Genomic DNA, 18420 nt, shown 5'->3' with positions numbered 1-18420 from the left:
TAATCTGCCCAAAGTCTATCAGAGTGTATTATCACCTTGGTCACGCCTATCACATGCTAATCAGGCACTTAACAGTGATGAAGTAGATGCAGCCAGAAAACAATAGGCCTGATTACTGATTACTGGGCCATCTTGGAAACTATTAGGTCAGTTTCAGGTGAAACTAGCTATTAACAGATACTCAGGCAGATTCCTGAGGGCAGGGCTTATGTAACACAGAGTAGCTTAAATGTCCAGTTCGCGTCCAATTTTTTCACAATTGAGAATGACTTCCGGATGGGAGCCGAAACGTCTTGATTCTGAAAACAGTGTCCAGATGACTACGACTGAAACCTTTTCTACGATAGAACACTCCTGGACAAATGATACCGTCTTATTTTGAAGTACATGTAAGAACATTTTAATGTTGTAGTCCGTCATTGTGGAGGCAATTTTAGATTTTAGATACTTTGTATACTACCGGTTAGATTAGTAATATAGCACTGCATCATATAAGTGTATCATGTGTGTTTTTAATGTAAAGTGTCAAATAAGTGTAGTGTAGTAAAAAGTACATTTCCCTTTGAAATGTAGTGAAGTATAAGCATAAAATAGCATAAAATGGAAATACAAAGTACCTAAAAAGTATGTAAAAAGTGTACTTAAGTACAGTACTTGAGTAAATGTACTTAGTTACATTCCATCACTGAATTTCACTCATTCATTTATTCATCCATACAGCTACCCAGCCAACCAAACATCAACCAAAGCAGTCACTTACTGCAACAGAGCAGCACAAAGGTCATTTCACCCTATCAGCATCCTCCATCTCCACCTGGGGGTATCCAGGTGGCTCTGGGAGATGAAACCCCTCCTGGGCTGACTCGGTCAGTCGTGCCTGGAACACAGAACCACCTCCACCGACGCCTCTCAGTGTGATGGAGCAGCGGCTCGATCCTCCCAAATTGCTGAGCTCTTGAGTCTATCACACTGAGCGAGACCAGCCGCCCTGTGGAGTAACCTCACCTCTGCTGCTTGTTTCTGCCATCTCATTTGTTCATGAATACCCAACGCCTGTGTTGTTAGATTAGAGTTGGAACTGAGATCGGATTGGTAAATTGAAAACGTTCCGTGTGGGCTCATCAGCTGCAAAGCAAAGGGTAGGTTTTGACTGCAATGCTTTTCATATTTCCCAAAATGTTATGGGACTGCCTAACAATAACTTTTTACTCTTGATTTATCAGTCAGTTATATTTTTGATTAATTCATTCATCATTTGGTCTATAAAATGTCAAAGCCCAAGGTGCCTCACTCAAACTGCTTTTGTCCAAGCAACAGTCCAAAACCCAAAGTTATTCAATTACCTTGATATATAACACACACAAAAAGAAGCTGGAGCCATCTGGCAATTATTAATTGATAAATCACTTAAAAAAGTATCAATTTTTAATTTTCTGTGTATCAATTTATCAAATAATCAACTAATCCTTTCTGCACTAAAATATTCTTTTCATCGTCTTGGCCATATTGGTTGCTTACTTATGGTAGCCATAAGTTACTTATTAAGTTACCCACCTTTTACTTATATATATATATACGATATATATATATATATATATATATATATATATATATATATATATATATATATATATATACGATTATTAAACAAAAACATTTCCCTGAATCATAATGTTACTTATTGATTTAAGGCCACAATCTTTAGTTGTACTGTTAAAGGAATAGTTCAACTTTTTAGAAAACACATTCATCTGCTTTCTTGAGAGGAGGGTTAGGGGAGAAGATTAATATTGCTCTCATGTTTGTGCGTGAACTACGGTATGGAACTAGACCCTGAAGGTGATTATTCTAGCTTAGCATAAAGACTGGAAACAGGGGGAAACAGTGAGCCCGGCTCTGTCCAAAGGTCAAAAATATGCTAACCAACACCTCTAAAGCCCACTAATTAATATATTGTATCTCCATTGTTTAATCCATACATCAAAAAATAAAAAAATAAAATAATCTGTTTTTCTGGGGAGTTATTTGGCAAACAGTGGCCGGGGGCACCGGTGGGTTTGTTTGTGCCATCCATGCATCCTTCCATCCACCCCACCACCTCCACAGGCAGACTTTCTCGCTCGTTATACTACGTCACCTGACTTCCTTTAGGCTTTCTGGCAGCCCTGTGCGTCCCATAGAAACACTAAAAGGTACCTTGTGTGTCTGTATACAACGCCGAGGGGCGTGACAAAACGTCAGTATTTGACGCCCTGGGAATGAGAACGGGCTGCAGATTCTTCCTCTAGCTATTGCGGTTGGCAAAATCAAAAATATTCAGAAAGGAAAATACATTCTTTGACCTGTGTGATTTGGGAGAGATGAAAAGTGAGCCCCCATTTTTTGTATAATATGTAATATAATGACGTAGTCTGTAATGTGTTTAAAAGAAGGCAAGATGGACTCTTAGTCCTTAGTTTTATTTCCCCAGTAGGTTACCATTATAATATACAGTATGGTTTATCGGTATTTTATGAATTTTGTTGTAGATATGAAGGTCTGAAAACCTAATTAGGTAAGTTATATGAACTGGTATTCTTTATTTGTGCTGGGCATAATTGTATACATGACACAATAGTAAAAAGTTAATCAAAAGCTCATCTTATTAATTTAAACAAACTACATTACATATCGACCTTATAAATATACAATCAAACAAACTACATGTGAGCCATACAGAATACGCTTACTTTCAGTTGAACACCTGATTTTAATAAAAGACCACTGTTGGCCTGATATGTCTGGCTGGCTGTGACTTAACAAACTGGGAGAAATGACAAATAATAAATGTGCTGTAATTGTTGGTGTAAGATGACTGGCACATTATAAATGTGCTCATTATTCCTCAAGACACGGTTGTGATAGAGTTGAATTAGCATGCTCATCTCATCTCTCCATCTGTGCTTCATCTTCCTCTTTCCAGCCCTGTCTGTCTTTGTCTCGCACTACCTTCATCTCTTTCAATCCACCGCCACTCCGCCTCTCTCCCATCTCTTTCCCTCGGCCCCTCTCTCTCCTCCCTGCTGTTTGGTAAAGATGACTGAGTGTGAAGATATGATGGAATATTTCCTGTCATCATTATGAATTAGCCTCTGCATGGACCCCCCCCACGCACACACCGAGACAAACACATGCACACGCATGCACACACACACACACAGACACACACACACCGAGAGGCCCATGCATCATATCAAGGTCTCTTGAGTCAGTCTAACAGTGACGCCATTGATCTCAGTCGGCTATCAATGGGGGGACTACCACACACTGCAACAGAGCACAACCAGGACATTTCCATGAGAGGAGATAGGAGAGTCTGAGACTGTGCGTCACTGTGTGTCAGAGGAAGAATTACAGGCTGAATTCAATGCTCAAACAATTGCTACGTATATATCCAAGGCAGTGTGGTCATTTTAGTAATACAAAAAAGGGAAAAGGTGGTTAGTGTGTACCTAGTGTGGTTGTTTTTTATTCAAAATTTGTACTACTGTTTGAACATGGGGAAAAGTTAAATATTTAGTCTGTAAGGATCTGTTTGAAATCAGAATTCACTTTGTGAAACAGGCATTTGTAAAATGCACCGTGTTGTCCTCAGTAAACTAGGCAATAGCTGTTGTGTAAGCTAACGCACAATGGAGGAAATTAGCTGAACAGAAAATCATGACACCAAACCATCTAAGAAGTAATTTTTGAAGCAGTTTGGATTCTACATTATAAATAGAATAATCATGTATAAAGATGAGGCTGTTTGCTGCCTTTTAAATATGCAACTGCCATACAGTAACGTTACTACAACAACAAATCTGAGCTCACCCGTTAGCTTTTTGTTCAGTGGATTGAGTAGATGCAAGGCAAATGAAGGCAACCATGTAATTTCTTCAGCGTAGTTTTAGGATTAGGCTTCGTGTTCAAATGAACTTGAATGAATTCCGTATTAGCTTTCAATCGTCAAGAAACGACAGCCGTATCCTCTGCTCAGGCAGTGAATAATATCTTGAGAAGAATCAGCTCATTTAACCTGAACAAACTAAGTTGATCTTGAAAGTTCGTTCTCATCGTGGAAAAATAAATAAAAATACAAACTACCAAGTGGATCTTGATATCAGTTATTCTATTTATTGTTGTCAAGAGATTAGCTGTATAACAACCATCAAGCTAATAATGCAAGGAAGCTAAGTGAAGGTGTAGCTTAGTGGTAGCTAAACTTGTGACTGATTGCTATTGTTCTAATCAGTTGTGTATGATGGTTAGCTGAAAAGGTACATGGCTAGCTAGCTAGCTAACAGGTTGACATCAGAAACAGAAAATCAATCATATACTGTATAGCCTAGTATAGTTTCCCAGCACATCAGCACAGCATTTAACTGTGATTCTGTTACGATGGTGAAGTCAAAGTAACACAGAGCTGCGGCGTCTCCAACATGGCTGTCAACTTTCAGTAAGACTGATATGCGCTGACTCCTACCATCGGTTACTGTCTAACGCTTCAGCAAAATTGTTGAAACGTATGGATCAGATCTGTTTGCATCAGCTGGATTGAAACAACTAAATATGGAGACTGGAGCTAATTGATAGAAAACTAATCTTCCTGATGAAGAACAAAAGTATTTTGCATGGTTAGTATGGGAATATGCTACTTTTCTTCAGTGCCAATGTTGGCCACATTTTATGCTATTTCAACATGAAAAACAAAGAAATGCACCTGGTATTATACTTGATGGAAAATACAACAGCCTTTAAATGGAGCCGTATAGGTCACAATGGCCAATATTCCACATACAAATTCTATTTTGTCATCATTTCACTTGACAAAAAAACATACCTGGATAGAAATGCAGCCTCAGACAGAGAAAGAACGAGACTCTATATACTGCATGGTGAAAAACTCTAATTATTCAGGTTGACCTAAGCTTAAAGAGCTTGTTGTTAAAAGCTGGCTCTAAAAGCCACAGCACAACCGCTCACTCACTCATGCATGGTCTGTTAGCCACAACATGCAAGGCCTTTGGCATGTTACAACCGCTGCGATGTAATACGCACAATTCTGATTTTAGAATAGTTTTAGTCAGGAAACTGGGGTTTGGTCATATTTAGTTAGACATTCCTGGAGAAGGACCTGGTGTTTGTTGTTGAGTTTAGGGTGGACATGAAGGGAGTTTAAAAGAGAAACAGTTATGAGTAGAATGTGTTTTTGTAAGATAAGAAGAGCTTGAAACCTTGATCTGTTGAGACATCCTGTTGATCTGATACTGCTCTACAGTATTTTGAATTAGATTCCTCAACTGTAATGTTGTTGTTTTAGGTGATTTATGTGTGTCTGTGGCTAAAAATCTATTACTAAGTGTTAAGTGTTTTAGCAGTAAATACATATAGATTAAGTGTCATTTCTTGCTCAGTCTGCTGGGAAAATAGGGCAAATGTAGCTGCTGTAAAAAAGAAAATCCAATTTTCACCATTTCCTTGCCATAATGAAGCTAGAAAGGCTGTGTCACATCAGTTTCTGTAATTAAGGACAAACCCACATTGTTATCACAGCGTAACGTTAATATGACGTGTCATATGACACTGCCATGACGATGAAAACTAACAGGGATGTGTGTTGCCCAAAACAACACACACAGATGTTTTCCATCCTTTTCCTATTGTGTGCTATTTTCAGCATGACCTGGCAAACGGCTCTTTTCACACACGTCAGTCTTGCATCACAATACGCTGAGTTTTATGCTCATTGCCCGCAGTGTTTATTCAAGTGGGTTCACTAACTCATGCATATACTATTACCCTCGAGCCAGAAGGCATGTTGGAGTTTCTGACCCTTTGGCATGCAATGCAATAGCCACTGGCTAGCATTTTAAAACACACATGCAGAGCAGATACTCCTTATTCATCTTATTTTCGAATGCAGAAGTAAACAGTTCGTTGAACTTCCAGTTTTTGTGCCACACTTCCGGTCGATTGTTTCCCTGAGCTAACTAACGTTGGCTTAACTAGCTTATTTAACGATGTCGTGGGAGCACCAAAAATCAATAAAAATACAAAATGGCAGGTTGGCGCCAACACCCTCAAGCTATTAACGAGTAGGAAAATGACATGAAGAAATGGCCTCATATAACATATGAGAGAGAGAGAGCACCCTGTATCAAAATACCGGTAGCCTCCATTAGAAAGGATGAAAGCTGAAGGTTACGTAGTTATTTCAATCTTTATTTGCAATTAGAGAAAGGTGCGGACTCTTTTATTTTGTAGCCAGCAAAGTAACGAAAACAAGCGTACCCAACAACAAGATGCAGGAAGAAGAGAAAATATTGTTTGTCAGTTAAAGTGCGGACAACTTCCACAACTTGGATTATTTTTTATGAAAAAAAAAACATTTTGATTATTTTGATCGGTGGACCCTTACGGACTAAAGGAATATAAGTATTCGAGGAATGGACACATGATCGGACTTTATGACAGGGAGTCACCACTTTTCTTCCGTCTGTCATGTTTACCATGCCGGTAAAGCTGAATGAATTATCCTTTGGTGCTCATGGTTTCTGTAAAATGAACTGAACGATTGAACTGTGGAGAATCTAACCGATCTAACAATGTGTAACGTTAGCATGTCCATATTGACAAAAGTTTTAACATGACATTTATATTTGTATGCATGATTGAACTAGCTCAAGCGGGCGACCCGGTGGGTTTTAATAGGATTTATACATCAAAAAGACTTCTATAAAAACCAGACCCAGTGTCTGATTGAGACCTGCGTTATTTGACAAAATGTGTAGCCACACACGACCAGTAAAATGACTGTGTTTAATTGGGGCTCAGCTTTTAATTGCATGGGTTAGCATTAGCTAGCGTAGCCATTCAAACTGCGGCTGCTAATCCCTTGACAAGACATCGCCTTGAAGTCTTCATTGGGGCTTCAGGAAGTTAGCCTAGCCACTTCTCTGGTATCGGGTGGTTGGAAACACTCCTGCTCCAAGTAAACCTTTTGTTTGTACCAGTTATTATGCCAGCCCTTAACCGCACAAAACATTCCGGTTTTCCTCAAAGCCATAGTGGTCCATAGAGTTGTTGTGTTAGCCAGCCAATGACCGGAGGTCTTGCACAAAGAAACATCAACTGGCTGTGTCCATATTTCCGTTGGTGAATAGATCTTCAATTCAAATGCAGTGGCTTCTGTATTGTTATTTATAATGAAAGGGTTTCTCATGCAGTTGACAGCAGATCAAATATTAATGACCATACCATGCACTGTGTGCTTTATGGACAATTGGCATCTTCAAAACAACCTTTTATAAAAGCAGCAGCACAACACTCTGCAGAGCATGACTTCAATTTATTAACGCTTCACTATCAACAGCTGATTCACCCCTGTGTTTGTGATTTAAAAAAATCCTAACCAATATAACAGTAGAACTCGCAAGTTCTGCAATGCTTTAATCCGTAGTAATGGTTGCTGGGTGTGAATTGTTTTTGAGATCCACATTTTTTCCAGTAATAGATCCCTCTTGCGTCCAGTGCAGTGTCTAAACTCTTACATTTATTAGTGGAATAAATTGTTAGGCAGCTTATGTCTGAAAATGTCATATTTCTTCTTTCAAGGCAGGCAGATGACTTTGAATTCAACTGAATCTTAGAACATAACAGAACGCATGAACAAAATCTCCTCATAATGCTGTTTTCCACAACCAGTTGGTTATAAAACAGATTTTAAAAGTCAGTTCTACTGATGGACATGGCTGTAGAGATGGATAAAAAAAAAAGAAAAAGGAGACACAGATCAGCAAATAGAAATTCATGAGAGGTAGAAAACTCTTAGGGTCAGTGGTTGTGTTAATGTCAGCTGTCAGAACAGATTCATACACCTGTTTGATAAACAGTGTGGGTGATAGAGGGCATGTGTCTTACGTGCTTGGACAGCAGAAATTAGGAAAAGCCTTTATTCTGAAAATTGAGAGTTTGCATAAGTATGGAGTGTGGTTAAGTTGTAATTTCCTCCCGCTTTGACAGCAGAAAGAGACAAATGTGTAAGGTGGACAAAGACACAAATCACATGTGGAGATCGGGTTCACAGACTCAAATTACAAGTTGAGTACAGTTGCAGGTGTGTTTCTACAACTTAGCCTCACCTCTATACAGGCCTGAAACGTAAATTACCAATGACAAAGTGAACTTTTGGTCTGGGTCTGTTTTTCATGGTTTGGGCTAAGATAAATCTTAATTCTATAGCACATTGTGATATTTTAGGCAATAGTGTGCTTACAGTTTGGTGGCAACAGTTTTGGGATTGACCTGTCCTGTTTTAACATGCGCTGTTAAAACGCCAATTTATATTCTTTGGCATATATACAATTACAAGTTGTTAGGCCTTAGAAACCTAACATATCAGCATTTAAAGTAGAAAAAAAATTAAATTGTGTCAACAAATCAAGCTAGATTTTCACTTAAAGTCTTATAAGTTATATTAGATAAACTTTTCTTTTATTAATAACTGTAATTAGATACATATGTCAGTTTCAAGTTTGAATTGTTTAATTATCACTTTAAGTGTTTATCTTGAGTTCAGTTGACTTAATGTCCAATGGCTTGTTTACGTAACTCATCAAAGTTATTCTGAAACGTTGTTTGCTTATTAGCATATACCTCCCAGCATGCACTGCATTAAGGTTAAAATTCCAGAAATCAGTTTTTTCTTATATAAAAAAAGTTACATGATGGAGGCCTTTACACATGCCTCAGAGGAGTTACATGGTCTTCACTCTGATCCAAATTGAAACTGAGTCACAGGAATCTAGCTGACTAGATAATGACTGCTAGCAGTACAGTAAAGCTGTCATGAAGGATAAAACTTTACCCAATAAAAGATTTAATAAAAAAAAAGGAATCCAAGCTGAGAATATCTAGTGGGTATAGCATCAAGATTTGAGTTACTCAAATTTAGATTTAGAAATTAACAGAGGTAAAAAGCTATTGTATGTTCTCTTAACTTGGTGTAAATTAGCAGAAGTAAAAATTGTACGTTTGATAAACTCAAATCTTAAATTTAAGAAATGAAGTTAAATCACTTAACGTCAGATTTTATTAAAGTTTTTAAAGATTCCTCAACTTTTTTCGTTTTTACAGTGTGCATGTCCAACAGAGGTCCTCTAAAGAAATGTTTCTTTGAGTGAACAAACTGGGACGGCGACTGCGAGCGTGGCTGCGTCCCTGCAGCCGGGTTTCAGCATCTTTTGGAAAGCCTACAGCAGCAGATTATTGCCCATGGTTTAAGAATAAGATGTTCAACAATTACATGTGGGTGTAATATATGGGTATCCCAATGCTTTGTTTGCCCGTCCGTATAGTTTTGGCCATGTAGTCTATTATGCGAGGACGCACAAGCAAATTTTGCTTTTGTCAGTTTCTGGTGTTAATCTGTAACTTCTTTTTTGTCTCAAGCCCTTTTCTTTAGCACCCCAATTCACCCTCTCAGCTACAATAATGTAATCCTTCACAGACATATAATATAACAGCAAACATCTTCTTAGATGAAAATACCAGTATCCAATGGTCCGTTTATCTATCAGATGAGAAAGTTTGCAAACAGTTAAAGGCAGGGAGAAACACATTGCCACAGGGAGGGCCAGTGATGTTCTCAGAAAAAGGCCGACCAGCTGCAAATTGATGGCAAGCCATTTCACCTCCCCCTGAGTCAAGCACATGGCTCTGAGTTTGTTTCCATGGGAACGGGCATGTCAAGGCATACTATCAAATGAAGGCAGCTGTGGTAATAGGAGGTTTAGCATAGTTTACCCAGGGTTGTGGTGGAAGGTAAACCTATCTCGAGTCAGTTTTCTGTGGAAAAGAGTGTAATATGGTGCAAAACACTACAGCAAATAGTATTATTGTTATTTTAATATCAGATCCTGTGATTGGCTAACTCCCACAACATGGATTTGTAGTGAAAGTGGGTCCAGGAAAAGTCATCGAGGGACACGGATAAACGTTTTTGCTAGCTCCTTATATTGTTGATGTGCTGTGGAACTCCCAATAGCCCAAAGCCCAGAGGGGCAGGGCAGCACAGCACACTGCAAAAAAGGCCTCATCTCCACAAGTCATTTAGTCTAGGTTTGTTTCTTGATGTGTTTTTTTTTTTTTTTTTTCTCGGAGGGTTTTGATGATTTCTCTGAGTAAGTGAGAGAATTTGATGGGAGGGAAGGACTGGAAGGGAGGATGACCTAAACTGACCGGAAGCTGTTGGACTTTAAATGGAAGCAGCGAGCGGATGATATCTGTATTTGTGACTGGCCCCATGAGACACACAGTCTGTCACTACAATAAAAATGCATACACACACACATACACTGCATTGTATGTGTTTTCCTCACTGGTTTGTGGGTTTAAGGTTGCATTTTAAATGCAGTCAAAACGATGTAGCTATAGCTGTAGTAGCTGGGAACATAGATTTGTTGACAGTTTTTTGAAAACCACATACCTCCATCGGGGATGTTGCAGTTCATGGTCGCAGTGTCACCTCAGATATGGGCGCCCCTGTGGCTTAGGAGGTTGTTCCAACTTAATTGCGGTTGTAGGTTTTCTCATGGCAATTTGTTTTGAATCTTTTACTTAGATAGATTGATACTGGATTGAATACTTTGATTTGCTTTTGACAGCTTTACAGTAAACTTCATCTGGTTTGAAAAGGTCTGAAACATCCTATAACGTCTATAGCCTATAAACTGTTCTGTTACTCTTGCATAATATACCAGTTTTCCAAAACAATTCTTAACTCAAGGCTCCATTTCTGCATCCATACTTCACTGATCAATCTCCGAAAGCTCTGGGAAAATGTGTGTTGTATATATAAGCTTTATTTAAACAGTTAATCTCACTGAGATCAAGACCTCTTTCGCCAAAGAGAGTACAGCAGACAGAAAGAAACACAGCCATACGTAACAATAGCACAGCATCAGAGACACTCACAGACATCATTAAATAGATCCAAAGTTAGCAGTTTAAAATTGGCCAGTGGGATGAGACATTCAAGTTTTGAAATCCTCTCTATTATAAATAATACATAAGGTGCAAAGCAGTAGAAGGGAGTCTTCCCAAGTTCAGTATTTACCTGAGGGGTAACTAGAGTTAGTTAATTTCCAAGGTCAAGAATGGATTTTAATGCTTATTCTCCCAGTTGTTTATCACTTTCTTTCTTCACGTGCAGAGTTGACTTGCTTTCCTTTTCTTCCCCTAGAAATGTACTATAACCACAAAAGACACATGTTTATGCACAGTGACTAGGGGTGTAAAGATGAATTAATACATATTGGAAAATCAATAAAAGCGATACATAACCTCAGATGCAACCCTAATTCTCCATGAAATTGTCAATTGTAAAAAAATATATATATTTCTAAGTAATTCTTTCTTCAATCCTGTGCCTTTATGCCACCTGCCCCTCTCCTGCTAGCTTGCTACATTCTCTAATCACATACCTGCTCCCAGCCATCCACAACATTCCCACCACCGTCTACAGTGCTCCCTGAAATCTTTACATTTCATTTGCAGTCTTCAAAAAGCGCAATTGTATCAGGAAATATGCCCGTGGCACCTCAGACCTTGCTACTCATTCAAGAAGGAGCAGTCAACACGAGGCAAGCAATGCTAGCGTTAGCAGCTGATGCTACGTCGACTGGCTAAAAAGTTAGTTTATGTATCTGTGTTTGCTACTCTTTCTGAGTCAGTGTTTGAAAGAAAAGTATTTTAAGTGTGTCTTATCGTTACAACTTGATCTATATTGATTCTGCGTCAGATCGTGGACTGTGTATCTAGATGCATACTGAATTCTCTAAAGGGGGAGATACACACCCTTAATAGCCACTTCAATTTCTCCTTTAATAATCGTAAGAGGATCTTTCATCAAGCTCTGATGGGCAACAGTTGTTTTGTAATTGCGATTCTAACCATTGAGAAAAAGTCATTGATTTGTGTTGATAGCGGCGGTTGTGTTTTATGATGATCGCTGAGTGGAGGTCATTCTGTAGATTAGGCACCTCTGGCAATGTCAGGCTCTCACTGATGACTTTGACTGCAGTTAGGTTTTTCACAAAGTTTGAAAGACTTCCAAAACGACACGTACATCAAGGCTCCTCTATAATTAGGGTCACAAACGCTCTGTTGAACCATGTAATTTTTCAAGCATTGTGTGACAGTTGCAGAGGGCATGTTGTGAACTGCTCCCCTCTCCTCTGCCACCTGTGTATTATTTAATATTCCCAACTAGAGAGAAGAGAGCAAGAGTTAACAAACAGAAGTAACAGTGTTTCAGAGAGGAGAAAGGCATCTTTAATGTCACTCTTTTTCTAAAGTATAATCAGCACCTATTGTATGTTGAGTCACCCTGCGAACACACACACACACACACACACCAGACTAGGACAAGGCTTTCATGTAACGCATTAAATCACTTTACCTTTCAGATATCAACTTCACAGTAGTGTATGGAGTGGTGTGGTATATTTCATCGGTGTTGAGTGTTAGTTGACTGTACACACGTGCGCCTGTGAAGTTCGGCTTTTACGTCACCAATGTGTGTTCTTTGCGTGTGTGTGTAAAAGACTGAGAAGGAGATATTTCCTGCTGCATGTTTTCGTGCCAGCTGAGTAATCATCTCGGTTTGATGTGAATGTATAAACTGCTCTGTGTTGGTTTTTGCAAAGTGACATTTTGCATTCAGATTTGGAAATACTGTGTCTGATAAAAAGACAATAAAAATAATAAAAATCTGTAGATGGGAAGATAGATAGGACTGTAAGACTGTAAGTAGAAAGATACTGTGCATACATGCAGTGCAAACATACATACATTGAAACAGATACATGACATTTTTAACTATATATTATCTGAGGCATGCATAGCAATATTGACTTATGAGGAACTTATGGAGGCTATGGATGACGTGAATGTACAGGTACATGTGGATGAATGGATGTGTATTAATGTATATACGTTTGGATATGCATGTGCATACAGATTTGTTTATGTGCATACGTATGTACAGTATGTATGTATCACTTTTTATATTCCTTGTTCTACTCTGTTGCAATTATTTTTTTTTTTTTGGTGCACTATTATACCTACAACTGTTAAAACATGATGAAATTGGGGGTTATGAACTCACTAATGACATAATTAACAATATAAAAAATTATATTGATGACAATACTGTTATTTCATTGAAGTGTACACATATCCACTGTATAATTTCTGATATTAATTATCTAAAATGTAAAACATTTATAAAAAAAAAATCAATAATTTTCCTTAGTTTCAAAGGGTCTCCAGTGTAACATTTTGTCACTTTGCACGTGGTCTCACGAGTAAAATTGTCTTTCTCTTATTATAAAACAAAAAAAAATAGTGAACGTTTTTCTGTTTTTTTTTCACAGCCTCAATAAAGAAAAAGGGTCTCCTGCCTTGCCCCGTAGAGACAAAACTGGGGAAAGCTAGGAAAGCTAGGCTAGGGAAGCTTTTACAGCTTTGTCCCAGAAGTCACTCCTAGTCAGAGATGGACACAGAGGTCACAGCACAGTCTGTCTCCCTCACACACAAGTTTCTCTGCACACATGCACATATACATATTACAATAACATGTCCTTCCAGAGAGGTGAATGCTTACTTACACAGAGAGATACAGTTCAGACAGAAAAAAAACAGCTGTATAGCAGCTATCACAACAAGAGAACTACCCGTGAGCAGTTACCTCCTCTGATCTCTCCTGTTCTCCTTAAAGGTTTTTCTTCCTTTTGTCTCATATCATTTTTCTTTTCAAGACTCTTTATATATAAGCCTTCCTCTGACTGAAAAAGATTGTTCACTTTCTACTATCATGTAAAAAAAAGGACTGTTTTAGTTCTTCTCCTAAACCCAGAGACAACACTCCATTTTTCATGATGTGTTTACATCAATATAATAAATTGGCATGGCTGCAAAAGAAAATTCCTTACCTGACACTAGTTTTTCTTTCTTTTTTCTCTCAGTTTCTGCTCTTTGCTGGAAGCTTGTATCAAAAGTGTCTTTCACATACAGCAGGTGTGGTGTCTGTGGGAATCAAACCTTTAACCCTGGCACTATTAATATCTTGCAGTGTTGTTATCCTCTTTTTCTGTTCTTCAGTTTTCTCTCTGGAGTGATGGCTTGTGTCAAAGTCCCGTCTGTGTTGTTTGTTTTGTCATGTATGATGATGACTAACGTTGACTGCTGTGTGTCTGTGGGCGACTCTCGTCCAGACCTCATGATGTCCTCACTGATGGATTCCTATCAGCTCCGGTCACATCACAGCGCACTGGCTGTGCACTTCAGCATCCAACTTTTCCTCTCTCTCTGCTCCCTGCAACACTGGTGCATAAATACCGTCACATGCAATAGAATACAGAATAATCTCACAGGTGATTGTTAGTGCATGTCTCAAATAGGTGACATGACCCTGCAAAAATGAGTTTTAAAACATATTCACATTTTTGAATGCCATGGAACAGCCAAGAAAGCATATGTAAGGAAAGAGTATAAGGAAAGAGTACTCCACCGATTTAGCATTGCACTTCTGTAACACTGTCGGACTCATGATAGACAGTAAAAAAAAAAACTATCAATATCAATGCAGCAGAACCAGAAATATCGTCTTTTTCATTCTATGCATTCTTTTTCCTGGTCAAATCCTGATGCCTACATTGCCCACAATGCCATTCGACCCCCGACAGTTCGGTCAGAGATTCAGGTGTGTTATGCTAGCAGTGGCTAATGTAGCCTCGAGCTGCTAGCCTCAAACAGAGGCGAGGAGCGGGCTACAGAGGTCTGGTAAGCTCACTTCTTTCTAAATCCACAGCCCCTTTTCATTTTCAAACTTGTAGTCTTCAGCCCCAACTGCCGATTCATCAGACTTTGCGCAGCTCTCTCTGGAACCACAAAAGGCTTTATACAACTTTTTTCACATATGCAGTCGTACTTTCCAGTAAACACACTGTGTGATGTGTAAAATTGGCGGAGTTCCCCTTAAATGATCAGGTAAACAAAGACTGTGAACTGTGTCCTCTTTATAGTAGGATGTTAATGACTTAACTAGGAACAGCTGGGCAGGAAGGTGGCTAATAGGCAGGTGACTGGACTAAGAGGAAACTCTGAACAGGGGCAACTAGTTGACAGATGAGAAATGAGTCGCAAGAGATGGTGCAGGTGTCACCATCATACCTAAAGACACCATAGACTGTTCTCATGGTGGACATTATGACTCATCAAGCACAGGTGAAACTAATAACATTGATCATGGCTGCATTCCATGTAAGTGCTCTAGTTCCAGGGTCCTGGTGTGCCTGCTGGCTCACTGGCATGATGTTCTCTGGTACCTAAATGGAACAGATCCATCATTAATGTTATTAGATACACCTGTGCCTACTGTGACACGTCAAAATGAGAAAGTTCTATTTTTTTACACTAAATAACTACCCTAACCTGACCACAGTATTCGTTTTCAATGGTGTGATAAGACTTAACATATTTTATATGCATAATAACTTTGAATAATTTTCTTTTGAGAAAATAACATTACTGTATCTTAAACTACTGGATTGATCTGTCTTTTTCAGGATATCTACACTTCTCAAACCAAGTGAATCTACACTGGACACAAATTTTAGTCTTTTTTTGTAGTTTCTTTTTTGTTTTGGGGGGGCTGCTCACCACTCACTCATAATGAGCTTATCACATGGGACAGGACCCAAATTCTAGAAAGAATCATTTGGAAACAACATACCTGAGCCATTAGCTTATGTACTGTAGCTGAGATGGTCATAAGAAGCCATATTGGTCATTCTCCCCCTATTCCCTGAAATGTGCAACTCTTACTTTTCCAGTTTTTTATTAAAACGGGTTATCAGAAACTCTCCATCATGATGCACCCATAGAGCATTCTACACGAATCTACAGTACATTACAGCTCTGAAGACCTTGTTTGTAATCTGAGCTATTAATGACTGTTTTAGTGATGAGTCTTGACATTTCTATTGAAGGGTGCTGTGATCACCCCAGGAGGAGAGGAAAGACACCCGGGATAGGTGCCATGCTGGCCCAGCTTGGATTTAAGACACTTCCTGGGTAATGTCTGGTCTGGACGAAATGGGACTCAGTCTGGGTAAGCAATGGGAATCAGAGACTGTTGTGCCCACATCTTTACAGAGACCTGCTCCATCAACATCCCAGATCAAGCACTCGACAGGCTGAAGACTCCGGCAAGATGAAAGGAGGAGGACTCTGCGTTTGGTGCTCATTTGGTTTCCCAAATGTCAAGCTTTTAATGTGGGTCAATGGACACCCACACAGCCCTAGAGCCCAATATACAACACAAGCCCTTCATCTTTAACAGCAGCATGGGCCTTTTCTGCTGTCTCATAGATAAAGTTGTGTATCTCTTTGTGGTACCTTATGAGCAAGAAAGCTCTGCGACAACAGGAACTTTCTTAAAAATCTTATTTTAAATATAGTCAGCTGCTGCTATTGCTGTGATAAAGCTGAAATGGACACCACAGGCCGGTCTGCTTGACCAAACGCAGTTTTTCTAAAGAGTATAAACCTGTTCCAGTCTTGACATTTCTATTGAACCTGGTCCGGTTTATCAGCATTTTTGCTATTCCAACAATGCGAACATTTGGCTCTCTAGCCCTTCTTTACAGTTTGATTTGAAGCCATTATTTTTTAAATCAGGTATCAGTTTTTCTTTTTAATTCTTTGGCAATTTGGTCACCCAGAACATACTTTTCTAATTTCAGTCATCTGTCTTTCATGTTGTAAAATAAAAGGTTTGGATTCTCACAAGACTGGCAGCATCACGTGTTTTCTATGGGCATAGTTTCATAAAGGGATGTAAGAATTGTTGTTAATATCACAGGTACACTATAGCTAGAATGAACAGGTATGCAACATATTAAAGTAGCACTTTCTTACTTCCTTTTCATTGCATTTCTGATATGGAAATCATTCAGCCCTAACAGTCGCCAGAAGAGTATATTTAATTTTGTCATTCACACTTATCAAATCTCTTTATGATCTTTTGATGCTTCATAGAGGAGAAAATGCAGCCTTAGTAATAAGATAAAACCTATATGCTTTCTTCCTGAGAGGATGTGATAGAGTTCACTGCCAGGCTGTGAAAACTTCATCAGTCTGAGGTAATTTTTTCCTCATTTTCTTACTAAGGTTGAAAGTTCATACTCGTGGTGAAAAGTTTTGACCGAACAGCAGGAATTCAGGCTCATTTAACCTTACCAGACTTACCAGAAATTAAAATGGGCTTGGTTGATTTGCAGTGCATCCAAAAGCACGTTTCATGGCTTGTCTTTTGGTTTAGGTTTCCAACTTTAGCCAGCGCCTAATAAATACCAACAGCTCAGAGTACTCGAGATAGCTTGCCAGAAGATCATTCGTCTTTAGCAGTAAGAGTTGATGAACATATGTGTGATGATGAAAATGTATAACTTTTAGTGGTATTGCCTGAAAGGCCCTGTCATCATTTCCAGACAGGATATCACTAGCATCATATTTGACCAATAGAAGAGCAGCAGATTCATGCCACTCAGAACCAGTGTTGGGCCGTAACGCTTTACTTATATTACTTATTGTGATTACTTTTTCAGTAACTGTAGTGTAAGGGATTACAATATGAAATTCAGGAAATACATTACAGTAACTAATCCTAGTAACGCTCCATTACCTCAACATTTAGCGGTCAGCTTGTTCTGCTGTGGAGGCAGGGGGAGGCTCTCTATTAAAAGAGAAGAAATGTGCCTCCAGGTAACTCCAAAGCTGTCTTATTTACAAATTGTGTCTTCAAAGCTGTTAATGTTAGCCACTGGTTTGCCCAAGTTGTGACCTCAGCACTCCATACTTTACTCTGTGATTTAGCCAAACAGCGTTCCCAATGCAAACATTACGGGGAAAGTCAAAACAATTTTTTTTATTACCTTTTATCCAGGAGCCGGTATTTTCATGGAATGTATGTTAAGCCCATTGTGCTGGCCGCTGCATTGGCCGACAGATTTACTTTCTGGGCTCAGTAAGTAGACATCTGTGTGATCACAAAAAAACATTTGAAGACACAACCCGCCGATGGATAGCAGGTAAAAAAACAAGGTTTTGACAACACTTTGTGACCAAATCGCGGAGTAACATAGAGAGTGTTGAGGTCAAAAATGGGACTAGCCACTAGTGAGCCTACATTAAGGAATCACATGGGTTTTGTTTTGAAATACCTCTGAATCATAGGCTGGATTGTTAAACCACAACATCTCGTTTTTCTATTCTACACTTACGGCACCTTTGATGGAGCGCTGATGAGTAATGAAAGTATTGTAACAAGTAATT

At 38.9% G+C, this 18420-nt stretch overlaps 1 protein-coding gene and 1 long non-coding RNA gene across 4 annotated transcripts in view; both read left to right on the top strand.

The window, feature by feature from the left end:
• il1rapl2 (interleukin 1 receptor accessory protein-like 2) overlaps positions 1–18420 on the top strand; it is a 457851-nt gene that overhangs the window by 183007 nt on the left and 256424 nt on the right. The window lies entirely within an intron of this gene.
• LOC122880198 lies at positions 329–16802 on the top strand. Its single transcript, XR_006378862.1, has 3 exons — positions 329–389; positions 721–1139; positions 15651–16802. It is a non-coding gene; the product is annotated as an uncharacterized LOC122880198 (long non-coding RNA).

Source organism: Siniperca chuatsi, linkage group LG8, assembly GCF_020085105.1.
Source record: "Siniperca chuatsi isolate FFG_IHB_CAS linkage group LG8, ASM2008510v1, whole genome shotgun sequence".
In the NCBI taxonomy this organism is placed as follows: domain Eukaryota; kingdom Metazoa; phylum Chordata; class Actinopteri; order Centrarchiformes; family Sinipercidae; genus Siniperca; species Siniperca chuatsi.
The sequence above is the reverse complement of the archived record's forward strand: the minus strand, read 5'-3'. Positions and strand labels throughout refer to the sequence as shown.